This window comes from Ranitomeya imitator, chromosome 5 (assembly GCF_032444005.1).
Source record: "Ranitomeya imitator isolate aRanImi1 chromosome 5, aRanImi1.pri, whole genome shotgun sequence".
Classification (NCBI taxonomy): domain Eukaryota; kingdom Metazoa; phylum Chordata; class Amphibia; order Anura; family Dendrobatidae; genus Ranitomeya; species Ranitomeya imitator.
This window is the reverse complement of record NC_091286.1, coordinates 99,951,247-99,964,116: the sequence shown is the minus strand read 5'-3', so window position 1 is coordinate 99,964,116 and position 12,870 is coordinate 99,951,247. Positions and strand designations below refer to the sequence as shown.

General features: G+C 40.4%; 1 protein-coding gene across 2 annotated transcripts in view; it reads right to left on the bottom strand.

Moving 5' to 3' along the window:
* The window catches only part of SYNDIG1 (synapse differentiation inducing 1), a 355,181-nt gene extending 342,598 nt beyond the window's left edge, over positions 1-12,583 (bottom strand). Inside the window, exon 1 of one of the 2 annotated variants that reach the window (XM_069768971.1) lies at positions 12,105-12,583. The gene's annotated coding sequence lies outside the window, so the exon portion shown is untranslated. The remainder of the gene's footprint in view (positions 1-12,104) is intronic. The other variant, XM_069768972.1, reaches the window with a different exon arrangement.
* Positions 12,584-12,870: the final 287 nt, after the last annotated feature.

Genomic DNA, 12,870 nt, shown 5'->3' with positions numbered 1-12,870 from the left:
GGGTATCTGCCCATGTTCAGGAACTGGCAGCGCTTTGGATGCAGCACATGTCCAAAGCGCTGGCAACTATTGAATGCAGGTGATTCCGCATGTGTTCACTGAACCACATCCAATACATTGTCTCCGCAAGATAAATAGACATGCTGTCATCTGGAAAGACGCGCCCCATGTCAGTCTTTGCAGGTAAACCACAGGCGCACAGTGCGCATAGTGGACATGGGATTTCTTGAAATCCCATCCACTATGCTGTAACAGCTGTACATTGCGAGTTGGACGCTGCGCAAGTACACAATGTCCAAACCGCAGCATTTACTCAACGTGTGCACCTACCCTTTAGGTTACATTGCACTCTGTGTGACTCGGAAATGACTTTAACGTTGTAAGGCTAAATTCACCCCAGGCATTTTTGGTGTACTTTTTAATCTAATTTTTACTTTCATTTTACAGTAGCAGCAAAGCCTATGAGATTTCAGAAATTTCATGCACACACATTGTTTTTGTCATTAGTATTTTGTGCATTGCATTTTTTTCAACACTAAACTTTATAAGCATGCACAAAAGACAAATCTAGCATGCCAAAACTGGCCCAAAAGGAGCAAGAAAAACCAAGAAAAACACGCTAAAAAAACACCTAGTATGAACATACCCTAAGGTTCCATAGACTTATATTGTACAGAAATACAAATATCAGGCTCTGTGTGTGAGCCGGAAAGTCCATCACAGAGAAGAGGAGCTGTGGATCCTGTAGAAGATGGCAGTAGAGGATTATATTGACATTCTTATACTACACTACATACACACGTGGTCAAAATTGTCGGTATCCCTTGTTTAATGACAGAAAAACCTACATTGGTCACAGAAATAACTTGAATCTGACAAAAGTAATAATAAATAAAAGATCTATGAAAATGAACAAATGAAAGTCAGACATTATTTTTCAACCATGCTTCCACAGAATTAAAAAAAATAAAACTCATGAAATAGACCTGGACAGAAATGATGGTACCCCTGAAAATAATGTGACAAAAGGGATGTGTTAAATCAAGGTGTGTCCACTAACTAGCATCACAGGTGTCTACAATCTTGGAATCAGGGAGTGGGCCTGTATATAGGGCTACAGGTTCTCACTGTGCTGTTTGGTGACATGGTGTGTATCACACTCAACAAGGACCAGAGGAAGCGAAGGAAAGAGTTGTCTCAGGAGATTAGGAAGAAAATTATAGACAAACATGTTAAAGGTAAAAGTTATAAGACCATCTCCAAGCAGCTTGATGTTCCTGTGACTACAGTTGCACATATTATTCAGAAATTTAAGATCCACGGGACTATAGCCAACATCCCCTAGAAGTGGCCTCAGGAAGAAAATTGATGACAAATCAAAGAGACGGATAATACAAATGGTAACAAAAGAGCCTAGAAAAACTTCTGAAAAGATTAAAGGTGAACTTCAAGCTCAAGGAACGTCAGTGTCAGATCGCACTATTCATAGCTGTCTGAGCCTAAGTGGACTTCATGAGAGATGACCAAGGAGGACATCATTGTTGAAGAAAAATCATAAAAACACCAGAATGAAATTTGCCAAACTACATGTTGACAAGCCACAACGCTTCTTGGAGAATGTCCTATGGACAGATGAGACAAAAATGGAACTTTTTGGCAAGGCACATCAGCTCTATGTTCACAGATGGAAAAATTAAGCATATCAAAAAAAGAACACTGTCCCTAATGTGAAACATGGTGGAGGCTGTGTTATGCTCTTGGGTTGCTTTGCTGCATCTGGCATAGGGTATACTAGCAGGCCTATATCTCAACCAAAACCTTATTGAGATTGTGGCGGTACTAAAGTATTATTTTATTTGCACTTTATTTTGTTCTTTGCACCAGCACCTTATTGCACATTTTTTGCCTCTTAGTAAGTAATTTAAAAGGGATAATAAAAGTTAAGTTTTAAGTCATATCCTAAACCCACTTATACATCTTGCACAGGGTGTCTAGAATCTGTGCAGGGTACAATGAAATCTCAAGAATATCAAGGGATTCTAAAGAGAAATGTGCTGCCCAGTGTCAGAAAGCTTGGTCTCAGTCACAGGTCTTGCAACAGGATAATGACCCAAAACACACAGCTAAAAACACCCAAGAACGGCTACAAGGAAAACATTAGACTATTCTGAAGTGGCCTTCTATGAGCCCTGACCTAACTCCTAGTGAGCTTATTTGGAAGGAGCTGAAACATGCCATCTGGAAAAGGCAACCTTCAAACACGAGACAACTGGAGCAGTTTGCTCTTGAGGAGTCGGCCAAAATACCTGTTGAATGGTGCAGAAGTCTCATTGACAGTTACAGGAATCGTTTGATTGCAGTGATTGCCTCAAAAGGTTGTGCAACAAAATATTAAGTTAAGGGTACCATCATTTCTGTCCAGGCCTATTTCATGAGTTTTATTTTTTTTTTTAATTCTGTGGAAGCATGATTGAAAAGCAATGTCTGACTTTCATTTGTTCTTTTTCATAGATTTTTTATTTATTATTAATTTTGTCAGATTCCAGTTATTTCTGTGACCATTGTGGGTTTTTCTGTCATTAAACGAGGGGTACCAACAATTTTGACCACGTGTGTATGCATACACAGGTTTAGGGGGAAAATTTCATGGGAGGGCTCCTTTAACCACAAGAATAACAGATCTTGACTATTGAACTAATATTTTCTATATACATAATGTCATGTGAGCATAAAATTCTGCAGAATTTCAGAACGTTTGCACAAAAAAAATCAATCCCACCTGTAGTTGACCCCTTCATCTTACACATCAATGGCCTTTCTCTGCATTTCTTTGCATTTATTTGATGGCTTGAACTCTATCTTTCCGTGTAGGAAAGAGACAGGGAATACCCGTGAGACAAGCAATTACCAGTCTCATTAAAACTCTCCGATATAAAAGGCAATGCAATCGCTTTAAAACACTTCACTAGAAAACCATACAAATAATCCAATAAAAATCATGTAAATAAAAAATCAATGCACAAAGCCTCATGGTGCCTGGGACATGTGACTCTATAGGAATAAATTTGGCTTTGGATCGTTGCTATTTGATTCTGAAATGAAGCAGAATTTATTCATTTTTCTGCTTATGTCTTTTTCTTTAGAAAACTCTTTTCATATTAAATCTACCTATCATGTCTTGGCTGATATCACTCTAATACATGGAAGTAACACAACCCATAAATCACAGATTGTCATGTCTATGTAAATTATACACGACTTATGGGAGTATTACAAGTGTGCGTTAATAGAAGGGTTCATATACTGTGAACCCAATAAAAGCGAGTTATCAAATATCTTTCTAACATCCTAAAAAGGATGCGTCATCACTCCCGACATGTCTCATTTAGTAAATACTTATAATTCACAGAGTATCCATCCTGTTGTGTCATTCACATTTTATTATGTGTCCAAATGTATAAATAAGTTACCATTCCTCTTGTCAATAGGGTGTGTCCCCCCGTATAGAGTATGATATGAGTGTCATCCGACTTTCTTGTATATGGGGAAAACTTGATGGTTCTGCACCACTACCGGAAACCTGAAGATACCGTAATTGGTATGTCCGCCTTTCAGTACCACATTACAGCCGAGCAGCTCTGGAAATACATTACATGACTTATCTTGTACTGATCCAGAATTATAGCCTGTAGCATAGTTCAGAGCTGAAATCACAATTTTGCTAGTTGTCACTGGAAACAACCAATGAGCAATAAATTGGTTCTGCGACTGATTGTGACTTAGTTCTGCATCTGATAAAGATAAGTGGTATGTGGGTTCTATAACTGGATGAAAATAGGTACTAACAACTTTCTATGAAATGTTTTATGTATTTTATTTTTTAAATTGTAAAAATAGATTACTGGAAATAATGGATTTGCCAAAATTTGTGCACAAATAATTTTGGAAAAAAGTCTTAATCAAATTTGGCAAACGGCACACACAACATTTTTCAAACGTCAAGCTTCAAAATGCGTTTGATTTCTTACTAAGGTAATGTGGCCAGCGAAATCCACATTTTTGTAAATGAATGAATTCCTTGCCCTTGGATTGGTCATATCTGCATATCTGTGCTTTTTAACATGACGATAAATAAACGTCAAGTTTTAAGAATCATATCTCCTGAGGTCGCTGGAGACAACTTTTCTTGCACGTTGGATTTCTATACCGCCAGGACCAGGATGGCTCCGTGCGCCGATGACCAGCCAAGAAACCTGGACATAACGGGGTGAGCTGCACATTTTTCTTTTTATATATTTACTAAAGAGGGTCCACCATTTGTTAAAATGTTTGGCACATCTTCTGACTTCCTTGTCTAATTTCTAGACATTAGTAAATCTGCTCCTATATCTTTTTTGAAAAATGCAAAAAAATCAAGCGTATACATACAGTCTATATTAAAATATAGAGTTCAAGAGTTTTTAGCTCTCTGCATTTCCATTCACTTGTACATGGAAAGCACCCAACATGAATTGCAAATGAGGATGATGGGACTGTCATTTTCTCAGAGTAATAGGTAAATTGTGAATTCCAAACAATGTAATATCAAAGCAATGGAAACATTTGCAAGAATCGTATTCTGAGAAAAATGTTCTTATAAGAAAATAGCCATGAGTCACCCTCTCGTCTTCCTGCAATCAGGATTTCACTGCTCTGGTTAGAAAACACATCGAAGGGTTACTGCGATCACCGCTGGTATTAACATCAGAGATATCTGCAATCACTCTAAATGTAAGGAAGGTAAATGCTGAGAAAATAAAATATCAAAAGAACATTCTGACTTTGTTGTTTACCAGTCATGGAGGACATGAAGTAAGGGGTTATTTTTATTTTGGCACTGGGACCATCATCCACATTTTTTTTACATTTGTATTACAGTCTGTATATGTCTGTTTAAAGGGGACATTTAAGGCATCAACAGATTATGTCCAATAAATGCGGATCCAATTGCCGAAACCCACATTTTTGTGAGGAATAGGACTCTGACAGGCAGCCGTTCATATGTAGCGCTCTCCATTCATTTATATGTGAGCAGTGACACTGAAAGGTGCCATAGATCTGCAAGAACCCTAGTCCATGCCCTCATCATCTCTCGCCTTGACTACTGCAACTTCCTGCTCTGTGGCCTCCCCTCGAACACTCTTGCACCCCTCCAATCTATTCTAAACTCTGCTGCCCAACTAATCCACCTGTCCCCCCGCTATTCCCCAGCTTCTCCCCTTTGTCAATCCCTTCACTGGCTCCCCATTGCCCAGAGACTCCAGTACAAAACCCTAACCATGACATACAAAGCCATCCACAACCTGTCTCCTCCATACATCTGTGACCTCGTCTCCCGGTACTTTCCTGCATGCAACCTTCGATCCTCACAAGATCTCCTTCTCTACTCCCCTCTTATCTCCTCTTCCCACAATCGCATACAAGATTTCTCTCGCGTATCACCCCTACTCTGGAACCCTCTACCCCAACACATCAGACTCTCGCCTACCATCGAAACCTTCAAAAAGAACCTGAAGACCTACCTCTTCCGACAAGCTTATAACCAGCAGCAACCACCGATCGACCAAACCGCTGCATGACCAGCTCTACCCTCGCCTACTGTATTTTCACCCATCCCTTGTAGATTGTGAGCCTTCGTGGGCAGGGTCCTCTCTCCTCCTGTACCAGTTATGACTTGTATTGTTTAAGATTATTGTACTTGTTTTTATAATGTATACCCCTCCTTACATGTAAAGCGCCATGGAATAAATGGTGCTATAACAATAAATAATAATAATATTAGATATAGTTGTATAATCCTTTGAGCTATGGCAGTGCTTGGTATCCTGTGTATTGCCTGCCGTGAGGAGTTGACATGATACTTACCATACGTTTTATTTGCCATTTACTTTACTGTTGTAGTAACTTGTACCAGTGGTGTAGCATGGGGGCCATAGACACACTAAATTCTATGGGGAAGCCAAATTGCAGACCTCCTCGAGTGGTGAATATGATAAAATATGGCACGATCAGTTCCAAGGGAATCTTCCCTGGGCAGCAGGACAGTGCTTGGGAGCAGTTAGTGCCTGGCACCCAGCAAGCACTAACTTCAGAATATGGCAGCTCACTTGCTTATGACTGCAGTATTTGCACAAATTACCAATTAATTGCAGCAAAGCTCAACAGTATGGCCGGTGTTACACTTACAACTGCAATGCGAGAAACTTGCGCGAGTCTCTCGCATCAATACCCGGCACTGCCGCTGGCGGTTCAGACCGGAGAATTCAGCTGCATAGAAATACATGCAGCTGCACACTCCGGTCCCGAGTGCCGGTGGCAGTGCCCGGTATTGAGGCAAGAGACTCGCGCAAGTTTCTCGCATTGCAGTTGCATGTGTGATCCCGGCCTATAAATGACTTTATCATCAATTGCTGCGTTCTGCTTTGGCAGAAATTACAAAAAGCTCTGTATAATTATTTTGACAGTTACTATAATAATTATACTCAACATGTTGTTCTCTGTCTATACAGACCGTAGCAGAATGGAAATGTCATCTCATCTGCTGGGTTTTCCTGCGCTGGTGCATAGGCCGCAACAGAGACACTGTATGACAATCTGTGAAGACTGGATGGGGCATAGGGGACTATTCTCAGGGCACACTGTAGTACGCAATAGCACTATACTCAATCGAGGGGAGTAAATCAACTCAGGACCTGCTAACTATTCACCTGCAGCACAGATGGACCCTATATCAATCGACTCATTATTATAAGGTCCATCTGGGTTCAGGTTTGCCTCAGTTATGTTGGTTAAAACATTTTCTGCATGCATAACTTTCTTGCTTTCTAAAAACTGGCACAAAATCAACTGCTTAATTATCAATGCGGTCCCTCTGGTTGAGATTGCGTAACTGATAAAAATGGCTATTTTTGCAACTAGATTCTGTTTGTAACTCTAAATGGACAAATGGAAAGCACGGAAATGTGAACTTAACCTTACTTTACAATACATGCCCTTGAGGATTAAGGGATCCACAGAGTGAACTGCTGGTATGGACTCAGGGAGTGTTTATGGTCCACGGGTTAGGGGTGCACAATACTTACCTTGCCCAGGACCTTGCCTGTACTATAACAGTGGTAAGTAATATGTTTATTACACCTGCCCACAGTATTATTATGCGGCACCATTTTATACCAGTGTACCACAAAGGCCGGTTTCACATTCGCGTTTTGCTGATCTGCGGAGGGCTGCGGACTTCCTCCGTGAAGCTCGGCCACACCTCTGCCGCTAGCTCCGCCTACTTCTGCATGCGGCCTGCGTACGCAGGTCGTGCCGCTATATGCGGATGCTTCTGCATGCGTTGTTTTGACGATGCGGTGACCAGCGTAGGACGCAGCTTGTAGCAATTTTTTTTCTCCGCATCGTCAAAACGACGCATGCGGAAGCATCCGCATACAGACGCACGACCTGCGTACCTAATGTTAAAGATAGGTACACAGGCCGCATGCCGGCTGCATGCAGAAGTAGGCGGAGCTAGCGGCGGACGTGTGGCCGAGGGCGGGGCTTCACGGAGGAAGTCCGCAGCTCTCCGCAGATCAGCAAAACGCTAGTGTGAAACAAGCCTTAAAAATGCCGAAATCCACGAGCTTTTCAATTAAAAATAAGACATGAGATTCATTGTGCTTACAGATATATAGCTACAGAGCACATTTTTTGTAATCTAACATCCCTTCAGTCCCACTCTTAGTAGACTCGAGCATAAGTTTCCCTTTTCTTTCTGCTGTGCTAGACAGCCATGGTTTTCTCAGGCGTCGAGAAAGCCTAGGTAACATTAAAGACTTCATCATAATAAAAAAACTATCCCAATAAATCCATTAAAGGGAAACTTGGTGAAGGTTGTTCTTTGTTAAAGGTCAGTAAGGTACTGTAGCGCTGCATTAAGAAGAATGTCAAATGTATTTCATTTTATTTCAATTTTTAGATGTCAGATTGTAGAAGAGAAATAACAGGACATATTTATCAAGCTAAAAGCGTCAGAAATCTTTTGTAATTTGTGCAAAAAAAAGTCTTCAAGACTTATACTTATATGTATTATGGGCTCCTCTATGGCCATGATCATAAAAATGTCAATTGACTGATAGGGTTTCCAGAGGGACAGTACTACGCTCCCCCAGAAACACATTGCATACAGAACAGTGTCTGTGTGTATATTGTTAGTGTCCTGCCTCACCTAGGCTTCCTGTAGTATAATAGAGATATCCATTGTCATTAAAAGCGTTTTCCGCTCAAGCTTTTACATCCTCTTCATATGGTAGAGACCTGTGTCTGCTACAACATATCAATGGCTACAGCGGTCACATGCCCGTCCAGGCAGAAAGAAGCACTGGATTGATTTTTTATCTTATTCACCACATGCTGTATTGTTTATTAAAATATCTTCAAGGCTTTGATGGTCAAATAAATGTTTTCATTTTTTTCTTACCATATTTCAGCAGCCATAGCAGACACCATGATTGCAGAGATGCGGCGTTTACTTGGTGGCTTGCTGCAGTTTTGATAAAATTCCTGTTTTATCTGATGCAGATCTACCAGTTGTCTCGATGCTGAGCTCTGTATTAGCCACCACCATACCACTGTTTAGCAGCTTTCTGTGTACACTGTGCATAGGCAGAAACATGCCAATTAGTGCAGGGAACAGGGTTATATAGAACACATGAATATGGGTCAATACATGGTAGCAGAATTACTAGTCCTCCAGGGATAATCTCCTGTTGATAAAACAGTGATTTTATCAAAACTATAGCAAGCAGCCCAGTAAGTGATACATCATTGGTATTAGGGTCTCTGTCTCTTCATTACACCATGAGCAGTGACGGAGACTCAGGTCTGGACCTGGGAAAGGGGAGCAAATCACAAAACAAACTTCACCCAGGGGACATGGCTTTTTCCGAAAGCAGAAAATCACTTTATAGGATTTCTGGTTTACATGTTTATTTTAAATGTATAATGTATTAGAATACTGTACTTCTATATAATATTGTCTGGGTCTTGGTTAGTATGACAATAGCTATGTCCTCAGAGAAGACTTAGTATACGTGACAGTGTTGGGTACATTTTTAGGTCCCCATGGCTAAATACACTGGGGATTCTCAGTCCTTAATCACTGAAAAAACTGGTGACCCAATCAATCAAAAGATGGAAGCTCTATAAATAATGCAGTGGTCTCACTTAATTGTTAAATGGTTGGTAAAGCATGGTACTGTAGAATAATGCCTCTGTATGGTTACTGTAAAATTAACTGGTACATTGTTTTCCTTCAAATGATCACAAGATGGCTCTTCTAACTGTGTCCAAGTCTACACGGCAAAGCTGAATACTGAGCTGCAGTACACAGGAAATTACAGTGAATTCTGACAGCTCCAGGGACTATTGTGAATAAAGTTCGCAATTTTACAGGACAGGGACTGACTGAATTGTGTGGCCAGAGCTGAGAGTTTTGGTTAAAATTTTGCCTCTTAATTTTAAGCACCTAAACCAAAATTGGGCCCAAAACACAGATGAGGGGCAATTTTTTTTTATTATACTTCTCTGTGTAGGTTTCACTCCTGATCTTGGGTTACAGGTAATGATGTAATATACTGACCATCAGCTTACATGTGAAATTATTCTTAAGCTGGAATCACATGTGGCTTTTGTTTTTGCAATTTTTGAGATGATACCAAGAATGAGTGGCTAGAAATTACATAAGGGACCGACTGATATGTCAACTCTCTTTTGTATCTACTCTAAAAACATATATCAAAAACTGCATGTGTAAGCCCAGCCTCCATTTTAGAGGGATTGTATACTTTTATAGAAATACCAAGAAATCTTTATTTTATATTTTGTGCTAATTTTCCTCATCAGTAATAAAGGGTTAAAGGAATATTATGATCCCAGACACTTGTAGGATATTAACATACCCCCGTCTCAAAACTACTGTGAATGGAGATCACATAGTGTCATAATGCTAGGAACCCAAGTAATCAGCTACAATCTGCAGAGGGAACATAGCAGCAAGTGTTCAATTTCCCCCACAGCGACGCCACAGGACAAATAAGGTACTACACCTTGACCAAAGAAATCAAGGTGCCATCCATATAATTGTATGAGAAAAGAAACTATGGAGCAACGCTGTCCAAATAAATCATTAAAAAAATATATCAATTTATTCAATAAAGTCAAAATTGCATACAATAATCAAAGTCATTATACAATGTACATATAAATACAAGAGACCAAAAACAAGGAGATCAGGTAGAGGATGACTACTGTGTCCAAATAGTTGTAAGCCTTTATAAGGTATAATGCATAGTGCAAGGTAACAAAGGACAAGATATAGACCAATTAAATAGGCATTGTTATAGAGCAAATAATACTAATGCTAGTGCACCTTTTGTCCATACAGGTCCAGATCCCCCTACTCCTAGTGCTTACCCATGCTGTGCTGCTCAGGACATGTGCCACACCACCCCAACGCGCGTTTCGCGTTCGCTTCTTCAGGGTGTGGTGACGTGCCAGCACCTCCAGAGTAAGACACACTCATTGTAGGTGAACTTGATATTTGGAGCCACTACCTATTAACTTTCCAGTAGGATATTTGAAACAGGTTTCTAAATTGCTCGACCTCTTCGCTGCTTAGATTTTATTTTATCTTGCTGTCCATAAAGTCAGGTTTATCTACCTATAATGTATATGTTGATGATATCATCATAACTAGCCTTCTCAGAAAAAAAAAAGCTGCCATAGCCCTACACATAGTGGCAGGTTTGCACTTCTAGTAAGTGATAGAGTGAATGGGTTTTGTTCCAATGATTTCCCCAAGGAACACGGGAAGATTGTCGACATTCTCCAGGAAAAAGGATCATCAAACAGGCAATTATGCTAAGTGTAAAGGACAATGTGTCTTTGTGCATGCCTCCTGCCTCTTTATATGCAAAATAAAGATTTATTGTAGAAATCTTTATCCCGCAAATCATTTCGCTGCTGAAAATAGATCAGAAGTTGCATTAATATGGACATAAACCCATGGAAAACTGCAATAAGTAGATAGCGTAAACCATTCTTGCAAGAATTACTGAAGCAATTTGTATATTATTATATATTTGCAGACTTTTTTTTAATATTGGTATTACAATATACACTGTGTTAATACTAGAGTTAGTAAGCAGTTTACAACATATATATATTACCATATACCCTTTGTATAAAAAATGGATATTTATCAATAATAATTGTACAGTGCCATCATATTGTGCGGATCTCAATGAAATAAAACATAAGGCAATAAAGAACATAAGGGAACTTCAGGATAGTAAACAATTAAAGCAAAACAGCTTCTTGGATGATCCTTGCCCAGAGGAGCTTACAATCTAGAGAAGCAGATCTAGACTAAAGTTTACTTTTAGGCATTGCTGTGTTTCACGCCAGCTTCCAGCTCTCGGCAACCTGCGGTGCCAGGAAGACTTTATTGGGTTAAGTGTTACACTTTAGAAAAAGCCCATCACAGTCCAGATATTTAGAAGGTACAAATACAGCATAAAATAAGAATAGGCTAAAAGGAGGAAGACTAAGGGACCAGTCTGACGCCTGCAGAAGTTAGCAGGAGAAACACATCTTGACTTTTGTTTACAAATACAGGGAATTTGCTACAAAGTTCTTCCTCCAACCTAAATATTAAAGATTTCCCCACAATCCAATCATGGACTAATAACCATCCATGTAAGTGATATATTAGTAACACCCTGGTGCAGTAATGCTGCTCACAACCTGCAGTGGTCTCCTGAAGGGAATCCTGAGTGGTCACAGACATTGATCCACAGTCTTGTGGATACTGGGCTGCCAGTTCCTTGCACAAATAGGCTGTAAGCTCAGATGCAGGCAGCATATTAACTTCTCAGTCTCTAATAAACAACCTATGTGCTGCATTACCAACAGCATGAAGCCCTGATCCATCACATGCAATGCTCACACATAGACTGCAGCATACAGGTACAATGGGGGTATACAGCATACATTGGACTCAATGACAAGGTAGGGGGTCTTACCTTAGCAAGGTGAAGAACCTCACAGCAGTGGCTAAAAGTTAATTGTGGAATAGCTGCTCCATCTGATCCATGGACGTGATAGGATTCAGTCTTGGACTTGTTGGTTGAGGATGTAGCTATCAGCCCAAATTGCACAGCAATAATAATCAGCAATGAGCCCCCAATATACAGCAGATACAGGAGCTGGAGATGAACCTGAACTGGCCAGAGGTGGGAAGGAGGGGTCCATACAAGAGGAACACAAGAAGAAAGAATGAAGAAGGCTTTGCAGGTCTTCCACTGTCAACTGCAATGAATGGGATAAGAATATACAAGATGAATGGGGGCCAACTTTCTACTGCAGCAGCCCTGCTTGACTGTTTAATACATTTGCAGCTTTTCCTGAGGCTCAGCAGAGGGATGAAGAAATAGATGTATATAATAAGGAGAGGCTGGATGAGGTGGGAGATAAGGGCAGCAGCCACTGCCAGGCTGACAGTAATTTACAGCCCCTGCACAGGAGAGGTAGAGAGACATGGAGGGAGGAGGATCCTTCTTGGTCTTAAAGAGAGCTGGGCTGCAACTGATCTCATTCGCCTGCTCATCGTGAAAGAGCCAGGGAGATATTTCACCCATGGATACAGAAATCCCTGCCATAGGAATAAGTGTTTTATGCCACTGCATTATGTATGCTCTGTGTAGCTTTTGCTCCCCAGTGATCAGGATCAGGATTGGATTCCTCAGTCTGTGCACGTTCCACCTTTAATGTTCCTGTCCTGCAACTAAA